Genomic DNA, 14,804 nt, shown 5'->3' with positions numbered 1-14,804 from the left:
TTCCAAGTATTTGACCTTCATACAGGAGGAGGAACCAATAATAGCTACAAAGAAAGAAGAAGTAGAGGTGCCATTACAGGCTGGAAAACATCCAGAAAACGAGAGGGAGAAATCATCACTTGAGCTATGAACTTGGTCTACATTGATTAATTTGAGCTACACAGACTAAAGGACTATGGGTGTTTAATCCAAAATTGGTTACATTTTATGAAGCTTTTTTATCCCTTATAATTTCTTCCTTCTTCCTAACTCCTTTTCTCTCTCTTTTAAAATCCAACTGTCTTTCCTTCTTTTCCTCTCTTCTCCTTTACTGCTCCTGAGAACAATGTGACTGGTGAGCTGGCTAGGAATAATTTGTATGTTTAAGAGCTTGGAAGAGATCCTGTCCTAATCCCTAAAGCTCTTTTATTTATTTTTGTGGAATTTTTGTCCAATATACATATATTATTATTACCTTTCTCTTCCCTTAGTGGAAACAGATGGCCATTTACTATTATCTCTCCCTTGTGCTGAGGTTACCTTTTCTTTTAGTGTCAGTGATGTTGATTCTGACTTTTTTCATGTTGTTTACTTTTTCCCAGTATTTGTCTATTTTAGTTTTCATAATTTAGCTTATACAGACATAAAGGAACTTACTTTACAAATATTAAGTGGTAAACTAATGGTTCAGGTTCTCAGGGAGCATTTAAAGAATAAAAAACTGATCAATAGAGAGTAATTTTTTCTAAATGTAAATGATATGGGTTCTAATAGGAATATAGAATTATGCAGTTAATAAAACATCATAAACCTGGCATATTATTCTTGAAAGAGACACAAGTAAGATCCAAAACAGAAAGGGGATTTTGTTGTTGTATGCTTTCAAGTTGTTTCCAACTGATGACAACCCTTGGGTGAACCTATCATGGAATATTCTGGCAAGATTTGTTCTGAGGAGGTTTGCTGTTGCCTTCCTCTTAGGCTGAGAGCATATGAGAGTCACCCAGTGGAGCAGGAATAAGATAACTACAGTCACCTTGTCATTACACCCCCCACCAAAACTTGACTTTTCCATGAAAGCAATACTTCCACTGAGAGAAACACATGGCTAAACAGCACTTCATCAAACTATTATATTTTTTCAGCATAAAGAAGCCATGGTTGATATCAAGAGCTGAGTCAGAATAAATTGAGACAAGTGCATTGCTTGGATTGCCAATAAGAAAGCACAGATGAATAAACCAATTTCTGCAGTACAACATTTCCCTCATCTGGTTTCCCTTTAAGTCATCACAGTGGAAAAATGGATTGTTAAGATCACTGAGCTAGCCCAAATGGCCAAATTAATGTGGGTTCTTAAGGATAAGCCAATTTTAGAGGACTGGAAATTGTTTATAGACTTTTTGAGCAATAAGAAATCTGATGTAATAATCTGTGGTTATGGATTTTAGTCATTTCAGTAGGATTATCTAGTTGGATCTGCAATGGTAGAATAATATTTTTCCTTTCTTCCCATTACAGTCAGGATAAAGGGCAGAGTTCTATTGTTTATTAGTTATTTGTCCTCCCCCCCACCTTTCTTTTTCTTTCTCTATTTTCATTTTCTCAATGTATATTACTTTGATTGTTAATTTCATTGTTCATATTCATATTACACTAAATAAATTAATAAATAGTTTTTAAAGAAAACCATACCAAACCCAACCATCCATTTCAATTAAGCATGTACAGATGTGCCCATACAACATGTGGTCAACACACTGTCTTGGGCTAATGTGAAATGCAACCTTAATGCAGCATCAAGTCTGTCTCATGTTCCAAGAAATGTGTTCTAATGTCATACAACTTGTACCCTCAAGATGTTCTTCCTAATGTTTATTTGAAAATACTTTATTTTCCTAATTTGAATGTGTCCCATAACGTCTGAAGCAAGAAGGAACAAATTTGCATGACAGCCCTTTAGATATCTGAAGATGACTATACCTCTTGTCTATCCATTTTTGTTGTTGTTGTTGTTGTTGTTGTTGTTGTTGTTGTTTTGGCTAAATATATCACCAATCTTTTCTCATGGCCTTTTTTTTTTTTTTTGTTTTCTGTTTGCACACACTGTTTTAAAGTTCGGGATTGCTTGCCCATTGGGTGGCGTTTCCAAACATCTCCCTATCGGCAAGCGTTCCACAACGTCTCATAATGGGCAAGCAATCCCCAACATCTCCTTATAAGCAAGCATTTTCCAACGTGTCTCTATGGGTAAGCATTCCTCAACGTCTCTCAATGGGCAAGTGTTACCCAAAATCTCCCTATAGGCAAACGTTTCCCAACATCTCCCTTTAGGCAAACATTTCCTATATCTTAACCAATCCTGTCCCTTTATTTGACTATCTCTATAAAGACCCTCATGCGGTGAAACTCACATTGGAATTTTAAAACAAATCCTTTTTCTGTATTTGTTCCAGAGGGAAGTTCTTACATAATGATTTTTGAAATCACGGTTCGCCTTTTCTTTCTTATAGAATAAATAAGAGCGCCACCCAAATCTTAGGACAGCTCCTTCTAATTTTAACAAATCTACATCCGTTAACTAAATCCAATCTCTTAACCAAACTAAACATGATGCATCATAATATAACTCGAGATTTGGTAGAGCCAACCCACCTCTGTCCTTCGCATCCTGTAAGTATTTTATTTTTATTCTTGATTTTTTTTTTTTTTGCATTCCAGATAAAGTCAGATAATTTTTTTTGGCAATCTTTGAATGGTAAGGCATTTTTAATAATTGGGATGGTTTGGAACAAAAAAAAGTAACTTGGGAAGACCATTCATCTTAATGGATTCAATTTTCCCTAGCAACGAAAGATCTAATTTTTTTCCATTTTTTCAAATCATTTTTTATCATGCTCCACGTCACCTTGTAGTTGTTACTATACAACTCTGAGTTCTTATTAGTAATCATTATACCCAAATATTTATTCTTTCTTTATGTTTTTAACCCAGTTGTTGTTTCCAAAAATTTAATCTCCTCTCGTTTTAGATTTTGTGTTAGAATTGCTGTTTTTTCTTTATTAATTTTTAATCCCTATATCTCTTCGTATTAAATTAAAGGCCCATTCAGACTGACCTTTTTGCACTGGAAGGAACTGGGAAGCTTCGATTTCCTCCTCCCCGAATCCCTCCAGAAGCAAGTGCTGACTACCAATCAGGGTATTTTAACCCTGAATGGCCTCTCAGAGAAAGTGGGTTAAATTGAAGGCACCTTTCCTGTCAATCAAATTTAGTTCTGCAATCATCATAGGTGACGATCCTGCACTCGTTGGCCCATCGGAAGTGTCCTTCCCCCCTCCTTTTTTTTAAAGGCACCTGTATGCGCAGATTCTGTCAAATTAAAAACCTCTTTTGTGTGTGTGAGTGAGTGAATGAGTGAGTGAGTGAGTGTGAGTGTGTGTTGTGGGTATTTGGGTCCCTTGGCCCCCTTTTCAATCCCAAAATGCAAGCTAATGCTATCTCTGCATCCTGCATCCCCCCTCCTTGCCACCACAGAATGCCTCATACACATGTATTAATTAATTAATTCCTCACCTAGGAATGCAAGAAAAGGATGCGATGCCATGCATTCTTTTTTGCTTTCCCTAGGCTACCCCTGAATTCCTTAGAGACAGTAGCAAAAGCTGTTTCAATTTGCCAATTTGCCAAATTGGAAAGAGAAACATTGTAACATTCGCATTATAGCATTCATTCGCAAAGGAAAAAAGGTTTTTTGCAAAGTGCCCTTTGCAGCATTTCCTTTGCTGGAAGCGAGGAAATGAAAGGGACAGTGAACAAGCAGCTAGCCACATTCTATCTAATATATATCTACCTGAAGCAAAAATCATGTGCATAGACTGCCAAAAATATTTTTTTAAAGCGGGGGGGAGGTGCCTGGTGCAAGCTCCGTTCGTGCCCTCCCTCTGACCTGCCCTGAATTGACCCTTCGTCCTGCTTACGTTCTCTTCAGAGGAGGTTTGCCATTGCCTTCCACTGAGAGAGAGTGACCTGTCAGTTCCAACTAAAGTAGACCCATTGTATCAATTAGAAATGAAAGGGAAATGTAGTACAGTGGAACCTCACCATACGCGGGGGATCCGTTCCGGATCCTGCTACGTATGGAGATTTCCGCCTATGCTCGAGCCCCATTGTAAACAATGGGGCTCATGCATGGCGGCGCGGAGGTGCGCGCGGCGCAAGGGGCGTGCACGCCCATTCAACAGAATGGGACGCGCCGCCCCTTCCGCCCTGCGCGCGCCCAGCGGCTTGAGCACGTACACTCAAAGCCGCTTATAAAAAGTCCGCATATGCGGAGGCCCCACTGTACAGGCATTCTGATTGTAGCATCCACATATAACACAAATAATAATAACAACAACAACAACAATAATAATAATAATAATAATACAGCCTCTTATAGTGCTGTTCCAGGAGAAAGAGGAAATGAAAGTAGCACAAGCACACACACATTCTATGTCACCCAAAAATCATGTGCATAGACTATCAAAAATAAAAAATAAAAAATAAAGAGAGAGAGAGGCTCCTTCCGCAGCCTGATTTCCCTACATCCCTCCTCCAGCTTGGCCCCGCAGCCCAATTTCCCTTGGCAATCCTCCTCCTTCCTTCCGACCCTCCCCTCACTCTGACCTGCCCTGAACTGACCCTTCCTACTGCCTCTTCCTTCTCCTCCTCTCCTGCTCCGTTATAAAATGCCCTCCATGGCCCCCTTCTTCTCCCCCCCGGCTCCTTCCTCCTCCTTCTCCTCCCATCACTTTCTCCAGTTCCCCCTCTGCCCTCCCTCTGACAGCCCTTTGCAGCCCCTGTCAGTCACCCCAATTCCCCCTTTTTTGCCTCCTGTCACCCTGCCTCCTGTCAGATTCTCCTTTTTTCCATCCTTCCTTCGGCTCTTTCCTCTTCCTCCTCCTTCCCCGATGAAGGGGAGAGAAAGCTCTACCCTCTGCCCTTCCTCTGACCTAAATCTCTTCCATGAACTGGCCCTGATCATGATCGGGGACAAGTTCATATTTGCAGAACCTGGTTTTTTCAAAAAGAGACGGCATTTGCCCCAATTGCAAATGAACCGCGCTAAGGGGCATTTGTCACAAAACGTTGTGATTGCCTCAACATGGATTGTGAGAGATTTGTAGCCAATATGAACTTCCAGTGCAAGAATCGATTTCTGATCTCGGTTAAAGTGTAGTCTGAATGGGCCCCAGATTAAATTAAATTAATGAGCAAGCATAAAAATCACTACATCTCCACAACTTCACTCTGTCACACAGACAAACAAGACGGGAGGGGGGGGGGGCATAGCTGGATGCCCCTTTCAATATGTGCAATTATGTGAAGATTTTCACATGATGTTGCACGATATTGCAAGGACCAGATTAAAGAGCAGATATCCACTCAGTCTCTGTATATTCATATGTGCTAAACTAGGCCTACATACTCAACTGTTCACATAACAGCTGGAACAAATAGGGAAAAAACCATCTGCTTCATCTTCATTCTGCAGCTGGCAATGTTGACTTGCATGGCTAGCCTTGAATATTATATTATATATATTCCTGGGAAAACTTACAATATTGGTGCCTGTTCAATAAACAATATGCATGTGAGTGAGCATGATCAATTCCAGGCAAGCAACATCTTAAGCTTATCTGTCAGAGAGAAATTACGCCAACAATTTGTGCATTGAAGTTGCAAAATGGGATGCAAATTAGATTTTTTTAAAAAAATAAATAAAGTATTTTGAAGTGGAATGATGAAGGGTGGGAGTGGGCATCACAAATGTTTTGTGGTGCCATTTCATCTGGGGCTGGTCCCATGCAATAGCAATACCTGGTCTTGGAGAAGGTCCATTTAGAATAATAACCCATGCAAAACACAGTGTTAAGGTCCTCCTAAAGGGGGTAGGTTATTTGTAGGCCTAGAGCCAAGACGCCAGACTGGCTGGAGCAAGGGGAAGCCACACACACAAGCCATTAATGGAGAGAAAAGAGCTGCAACTTTTTGGATAGAGTGGTTTAGTGTTCACATGACATGAGGCAGAAATCTAAGCATCTAATTACCAGGCTATCATCCAGTAAGCCCATCATCTCCAATCTGCCAAAATATAAGAAAAAAAGGAATGGCAGCATTTGTTGTTGTTATTAACTGCCCTCCAGTCAACTCTGACTCATGGCAACTCTGTGGATGAGAAAGCTCAAAGACTCCCTATCATCCACTTCTCTGCTTAGTTCCTGTAAATCCATACCCATGACATCCTTAATAGAATCCATCCATCTAGCATGCTGTCTTCCTTTCTTTCTATTACCCTCTATCTTTCCTAGCATTATTGCATTTTCTAATGAGTCATGCCATCTCATGATGGGGCCAAAGTATAATAGCTACGATTTGATTATCTTGGCTTCCAGGGAGAGATCAGGACCGATCAATTCAAGGACCAATTTGTTTGTCTTTTTGGCTGTCCATGGTATCATCAACACTCTTCTCCAGTGCCACATCTCAAATGAATTAATTTTCTTTCTGTCAGCTTTCTTCACTGTCCAGAGGCCCCACAATTTAAGAAGGACATTGAGAAACTAGAGCATGTCCAAAGGAGGGCGACCAAAATGGTGAAGGATCTGGAAACCATGTCCTATGAGGAATGCCTTAGGGAGCTGGGGATGTTTAGCCTAGAGAAGAGAAGGTTAAGGGGTGATATGATAGTCCTGTCTAAATACTTGAAGGGATGTCATATTGAGGAGGGAGCTATCTTGTTTTCTGCTGCTCCAGAGACTAGGACCCAGAGCAATGGATGCAAGCTACAGGAAAAGAGATTCCACCTCAACATTAGAAAGAACTTTCAGACAGTAAGGGCTGTTCGACAGTAGAACACATTCCCTCGGAGTGTAGTGGAGTCTCCTTCCTTAGAGGTCTTTAAACAGAGGCTGGATGGCCATCTGCCGGGGATGCTTTGATTTGGATTTCCTGCATGGCAGGGGGTTGGACTGGATGGCCTTTGCGGTCTCTTCCCAACTGTACCATTCTATGATTCTATGATGGGGAATTTAATGGCTTGGATAATTCTAAATTTAGTGTTCAATTGTACATCTTTACACACACTCCCAAGGTCCCTTAAGGGATCTCCCTCAAAGGGCAATGAAAGGGCTTATAGGCCCCATTCCCCCACCACCACCAAAAAAATTTGGAGCTTGCTCCATGACAAAAAATATCTGGAGCATGCTCCATTACCCACAATCTTGTAAGTAACATAAACAGAAAATGCAACAAGAACACAGTGCAAATGTTAGAAGTTTGCTCAAAACCAAGAGGTGATAAATATCTAATATAATAAAAGTTATTCAGTCATTGACCAGTATAGATAAATATCTACTTTTATTCTATCCTGCTGGACCAAAGTTAAGCCTTCATTTTTGAGGTCCAGCAAAGAACAGTTCCCATCCCCTTTAGTGACTCATTGGCCATCCTCCCCAGAAACCTATGAAAAGGACATGTGAGCTTTTGTGAAGGAGACAGATGCAACAGGGCAAAATATTTGCCCTTTGTGCCTGCAGGGGTCACACCACAGCACACAAGGCTTTTCTGGTGATGGGGGGGGGGCTTGTATTCTTAGGATTAAGAGTGAAACGTGCTTTCAGTGATTACTCAGAAATCAAAGACTTCAGAGTTATCAGATGTTGGAGGGAACACTGTGTTATATATATCTGTTGCTCAGTATCTCACTACTTACAATTTTTAAGAGCTTGGAATTATAGCAGTAACTACAGTGAATACCCTCTGCACTGAATTAGTTTTAGCAAATGGAGCCAAATCTGAATATAGCAATTACATGAAAGAACTGAAGAAAGCATTTTCCCCTCCTTGCTGTAATATGGATCAGAGAAGTGGCCAGTATCATCCAGAACTTCAAAAGTACCCATTTTTTATTTATTTGACTGAGAGAAATTTCATTTTGAAATTCCATCCTGATAAAATGGTTAGCCAATATTTTAAATTTATGCTTGCTTCCATCTACCAGTAATGGTACATCTGGTATAGTTTCTTTCTCACATATACACACATTCTTTCTTTCTTTCTTTCTTTCCTTCCTTCCTGTGGAATAATGTAGTGCTCTTTCTAGAAATCAAGACCAAATAGACTAACATATTTTTAAGGATCAGGATTATCTTGCCAAAAGTGATCACAAAGCAAACAGATGCAAGATCATAATTTTATATCAACTGCTCCTAAACATTCAATTTACCATTCATTATACTGTTGACAGTTTTGAGTACTGACCAAAGAAAAATGTGCTCACTGATTTATCTCCTCATATGTTGTTTGAGTCCAACGACTGGGGGCTATGACACAATGGTGGATTAAGTAGTTTTCCCATTACTACTCAGCAAGTTTCCTATTGTTTGCAAAGAATTGATAATAACAGCTCTTATAAAGCCACTTACTAAATTATGGTTTGGGGATCCACTAAATATACATGCAGTCATGTAAACACATTTGAAATAACCTAAGAAAACTGTAAGGCCACCATTATCACACAAGAATGCAAAAATAAGAACATTAGAAGAACCATGTTGCAGAAAGCAAAAAGTCCATCTAGTCCAGCATCCTATTGCCCATAGTAAACCATGGATTATCACATTTAATTTCTTTTATTTATTCATTCATTTGTTCATTCACATACAAGGTGGCTCTATCCTCTCTAATAATCTTGTCCACATCTTATTGGCCTATACAGAGAACCCTGGTGGACAAAGCTGAGCAAAGTCAAACCTCTGACTTCATGCAAGCAAGTATCAATAATACAAGTGAGGTTAATATGCTCATCCAGGATGAGACCCAGAATAGCAGTTGTTTTACCATTCACCAACTTGGCATTCTCAAGCATTTTCAACACAAAGGATGGGAGTGAAGCTATCCTAATTATTTAAGCTGGAGAACAGTTTATAGGCAACCAACATCCTGTTGCTGCCTCCTTTTCCATGAAAGGTTTAATTGTGTCATTCTCTCATCTACCCAAGCAGTCCTGCAGGCAAGTACTGAGAATTCATAGCCCTCTTCCCTTCTTTCAATCAGGAGATAGGTCCATACCCTTTCCTGAAGTGGCTCTCCAAAGGAGTGTCCTTGCTACCCACCTTTATAATAATAATAATAAAATATTTATTTCTAGCCCGCCTTTCCAATGATCAAGGCGGATTACATACACATGCCAGTACAGCATACCAATACAATATAAGACACAATAAAAACAGCAAAAACTTTACATTAAAAATTGCAGTAGCAATTTTATCTCCCACTTGTCTCTGTTATGACAGCGAAGCCTGCGACACATATTGACAGAAGATCCTGGCTCACTATTCAGAGGTCTGCAAAGAGGTGGGTTGTGTTACAAAGAAGTCCCACTGGTATAGCCAACAGAAGCAATAGTAGAACTTACCTTCCCTTGCCTCTCCACAGATATTTATGATGGGAGGGGCTTTCTCTCCATATAGCAATTACCAATTACTGTTAACTGTATTTCTTAATACTATGGCTTGACTTTGGTATTCAAGACATGTTTTCAGAGATAAGAATGTTTTCAAATATCTTGTTTAACGTAACAAAAACCTACACATGAGATGGATTTATTTTCACTAAGGGCTGAAATAGATCGCCATATCCGGGCGGCTTGACACTGCCCCTTTGAGCACTGGAGCAGGGTCATGGCAACCACACGCCACGGCCTTGATCTGGCTTTTTTCTGATGCAAAAGAAAGTGGCAAAATGCCACTCTTCTTTGCACCGGAGAAGGGGGGGCTTTTTTGCCATAGTGGCAGCTTTTCGGCGCTCCTGTGGCATGCGGTGTATAAACACCACACCACTAGAGTGCTGCAACACTGCTCGCCATCTGGTCAGGCAGGCAGCATGACATCAACTTGGGGGCAGTGTCAAGGTGTGCATCGTCTAAATGCTACACCCCTACACCACCCCCAAGCCAGTGTATTGTTTCACCACTAAGTTTATTGATTAATAACCATGATGGTGCTGAGTTAAATCTTTTGCAGTTAAAGGCCAGTACAGACCAGCATAATAGGCTGGCCTCCCGGCGGCGTGGGGGCGTGGCATACAGAAGATGCATGTCCCAATGATGCCCTGAAGCCAGCATCATGTCTTCCTGCCTGACCAGATGATGGGCAGTATTGCCCCACTCCCATGGCATGCCGTTCATACTCCACACACCACAGGAGTGCAAAAAAGGAGCTGTTGCAGTAGAAAAGCTGCCCTTTTTCAGGCGTGAAAAGGAGCAGCATTTTGCCACCTCTTTTTGCACTGGAAAAAAGTCGGAGTGGGGTTGCAGAGTGCAGTTGCCATATCGCCCACCTGACTCTTTCAGGGGTAGCATCATGATGCCCCTTTGGGCTGGTCTGTTTCAGCCCTGACTCTCTACCTTATTCTTTCCTCCTCACTTTATCCATAATGGCTGTATAGTGTTCCCCCCACCCAACACAAATCTATGTGTTGTATGAATCCTGGGCAACTCCAAATAAATGGAGCTCTCACTGAGTCTGCACATATTTAAACAGATGTTTATAGCCCTGCTTGGGCATTTAGCCATCCTGTAATTAGAATCACATTAATGAGAGTGGGAGCATGTCTATTTCTCTTCCTCCCTTTCATTGTATCCCCTATGTTGCATCCCTGATGTCCACATGTTGCAAATAAATTATGTTCTTGTAGAGCCTTCTGCATGCATATAACTTCCATACATAAAGCTCTGACCATGCATTAGCTTTAGAACGATAATCAGACCTTTATTTATCATGCTCAATGCATTTGGGGGGGGACCCTTTTTCAAGAGCTGGTTCTTCTATTTCTTTCTTTTTGTGGATAGAGTTTCTGTGTTGAGTCAGTACTACTCAGCAAGCTTCCTGTTGTTTGCAAAGAATTGTTAATAACAGGTATTACAAAGCCACTAACTAAATTATGGCTTTGGAATCCACTAAATGCATAAAGTCATGAGAGAGCCTTCTTGGTGGCTGCTTACTAATTGTGGAATTGTTTTGGCTGATCCCCTCCCTGCTCTCTTTTTGCCAGCAGGCCAAGAACTTTTTATTTAGGCCTTTGATTTTTAACTGAATGGTTCATTTAATTTTTTACCTTTTGTATCAAATAAATTTTAGCTGTACATTGCATTAATATATTGTGGGCGATGTTGGGTCCCATACCAAGAGAAACTCAGGATAAAAATTAAATTAATAAAAAGAAAGAAACTGTTCATCTGCAGTGAGTGAAAAACCCTTAACATTGTCAAGATACACAAAGATAAGCCACTTTCATTTTTTCCACACTCCTGTCTAAAATGAAGAGAAAAAAGCAAACATTAAAATGTGCCCTTGTGTAAAAGTCTGCCCTGTTCAGGATGATATATCTTCTCAATATGAGGTTTAGGCCACTTTACTTTTTTAAAAAATGTGATGAATTCCTTACTATTTCTAACACACTGCTCTGGTATTCAAACCATATTGTTCAGTTGCTAGGAAGAACTATGGTTTTTGCTCCTACCCCTCAGCAAGTGAATTGTAGATGAATAGTGGATACAAGACTATGTATTCCCTGATGTTTTGAACAGAAAAACCCTGGATCTTCTGTTTTTCCTCTTGAAATTTTAAAAAATGTAACTGGAAGTATAGCCTATACATCTCCTTTGATGTAACTTGAAATAGAAATTAGGAAATGACAGCAAGAGCATCTCCTTCACTGTAGTTTCTTCATTCCTTCAAGACCACATTTGTACATTCCATTTTATTTTATTTATGATATTTTTTAATCTCTGCTTTCTTCCAAAGAACACAAGATGGAACGCCCGGTCTCTCCCAACCACTTTATCCTCACAATATACCCTGTGAGGTAGATTAAACTGAGATGGACTAGTTGATTTATGGTATAGGAGTTATTTCTTTACAGTAAAATCCTATAGTGCTGTGAAAAAGATTTTAATATGGGGACTTTACTGTACATATTCTTAGAGGCCAGGTAGAATTTCCTATTAGTATCGTACATTTTTGTTCTTCATGCTTGCTGAGGTATTTATTGAATTCAGTGGTTCCTTAAGACTAGCAAGGCTGATGGGAATTGGGAGCATAAAAGGTGCTAAGGGTAACCTCTCTATCCCATAACTTCCCTTGAATTATTATAAATCTACCTTTGGGGTCCCTGTTCACCTCCTGTACAGAAAATGGGGTGGTCTTAACTATAATGATAGCACTGGCTTATTCAACTTGTTGTGGGTCTTCTGCAACAAGATAATATAAGAGAGGAATAACCTGTTTTAAGATTTTGGCTCTTTTACATATGGATCCCAAATTTCTGACATTGTAAGATATAAAATGAACTGCTGGCATTAATAAATATTATTACTAAATTATTAAATTGGAAAAATCAAAGAAGGGATTTCCACTCTGTTGATGAAGAACTTTTCCAATTGGCAGATTTTATGAGGGGATTCCTACGGATACTAAAGAAAACAGCTAAGGGAGACAGCCTTATAGGAGGGGACTCTAACTCAGTTCTTGATCCTGTGTTAGTTAGGTCCTACCACCGTAAAAATAAGAAGAGCAAATCCTCTGTGCTCCCTATCCATGATCTGTTCAAACTAAACCTGGTAGATCCATGGCAAACTTTTCATTCCACTGATCAAGATTACACCTTCTTCTCCCCCGTACATAATACTTACTCCAGAATAAATCAATTTTTATAAGTAGAGGTTTAATTCCACAGATACTAGGGGCATCTATTCAGCCTATCCTATACTCTGACCATGCACCAATCACCCTTGACTGGAATATAGGCTAAAATAACCATTCTTCTAAAATCTGACGGTTTAATTCTTATTTGCTCAATAATGAGCGATTTAAACAATTAACTATTGAAGCCATTCAACATTTTTATGATGTCAACTCTACCCCGGGAATGTCAGAGGCCCTCCTTTGGGACATGTCGAAAGTGGTCCTATGAGGCCTATTTATTAAAGAAGGAGCCCGCTGAAAAAGCTTACGAGAAGCAAAGCAAGAGTCACTCCTGAATGAGATAATAGAATTAACGCACCTGCATAAGAGTTCACAAGACAAGTCTGACCTGGCACTTCTACTCCAGAAAAAGGCTCTCTTGGAAGAGATTGATTCCTATCAATTTCAGAAAGCCATATTTCACACAAAAGCCAGGCTGTATGAATTTGGTAATAAGAATTCTAAATTAATGGCAAGAATAGTAAAAAAAAAAAAAAAAGCAGAGAGGAGGTTAACTCCATGCATTTGGTCTTCAGAGGGTAAAATTTATAATACGCAATTTAAAATTTTAGAAGAAATCCATAATTTCTATGTTAAATTGTACTCAATTTGTTAAGTCCCTAAATATTAAAAAACTCAGAACATCACACTGCCACTCGTAACAAAACCATCACTACCGAAGAATTAGATAATGCCCTCAAACAAATCCGGCCTATTGCTTCTTTTTCAAATGATTCCCTTGAGACCATCAAACTCATACTTTAAATGCTGGAACAAGTTAGTAGACTACCTAGTTTTTAATGGGAAACACCCACACTTCTCAAAAGCGGTCAAGCATTCTAAAACTGGATATGGAGGGTTGTCACTTCCAAAACTTGATCTTTACTTGGAAGCTTCTCAGCTAAGTCAGATCACCTAGCTGATTAGCAGAAATAGTCTGACGAATTGGGTAGACATTAAAGTTAACACTGCATCCTCTGCTACCTTTGATCAGTTTTTTCCCTAATTTATATATAAATTCACTAAAATTTGTAATAACCCTTTTTTTGCTCACTGCCTTGGTTTTGTGGAAGAAATGGAGGCATCTCTTGGCTTCCTACTCTTCCCCTTTACGTCCTTTTCTTACTCACCCTCTTTTCCACAGCCCAGAAAAATATGCACAGTTTCGAAGTTGGGAGATTTATGGCCTGTATACAGTTAGGAACCTGTTCCACAATCACAAAGGAGCTGTGCTCTGGGCCCAGGTCATCAGAACTGGTATCAAATAATTCAGATACAATTATTCTTAAAGAAACTGCTTCAGATACAGGAATATCCTCACTCACTTACTTTTTTTCAAAACATGTGCATCTCTCTGGCTATATATTCTAAAAGCCAAATGGCATGCATTGTCTGCTAGAAGAAACATTTGGGAACTCAACTGTTCATAAAGCAGGATGGGAAGTAGAACTTTCCCTTTCAACTGATAGTAAGACCTGGGAAAATATATGGACTCATTTACCATTAATAATAATAATAATAATAATAATAATAATAATAATAATAATATAATTAAATAATTAAAACTAGGTCCATTGCCATTGAAGAGAATACTATCAAGTTGGTTCATCAGTGGTACCTCACCCCAGTCAAATTGGCTCGTATGTCTACCAATACTAATCCAATGTGCTAGAAGGGTTGTGGAGGTAGGGGAAACTTTGTACATATGGGGATGGATTGTCCCTTAGTGCATGAGTATTGGACAGAAATTTTACAATTAATCTCCAAGATCACTAAACAATAATACAATTATCCCCACTCCTGCTCCTGTTCTCCATTTTTTATGAATGAAAATAAATCCCTGCAGCATAAAGAGCTTATTTGTTTGCTTCTGGCTGTTGCGAGGCTCGAGATAGCCAAGATGGTGGACTAGACTCTGGGATTTGCCGTTAATGGAGAAGATGGCAGATAATAACAGAGCGAGAGGTTTACACTCTGAATTGACCTTTCATAAGATTCGGCACCCATTTATTGAAGATATCCAGCAAGATTTAGGTG

The sequence above is a fragment of the Sceloporus undulatus genome, chromosome 4, assembly GCF_019175285.1.
Source record: "Sceloporus undulatus isolate JIND9_A2432 ecotype Alabama chromosome 4, SceUnd_v1.1, whole genome shotgun sequence".
In the NCBI taxonomy this organism is placed as follows: Eukaryota; Metazoa; Chordata; class Lepidosauria; order Squamata; family Phrynosomatidae; genus Sceloporus; species Sceloporus undulatus.
This window is presented reverse-complemented; position numbering follows the sequence as displayed.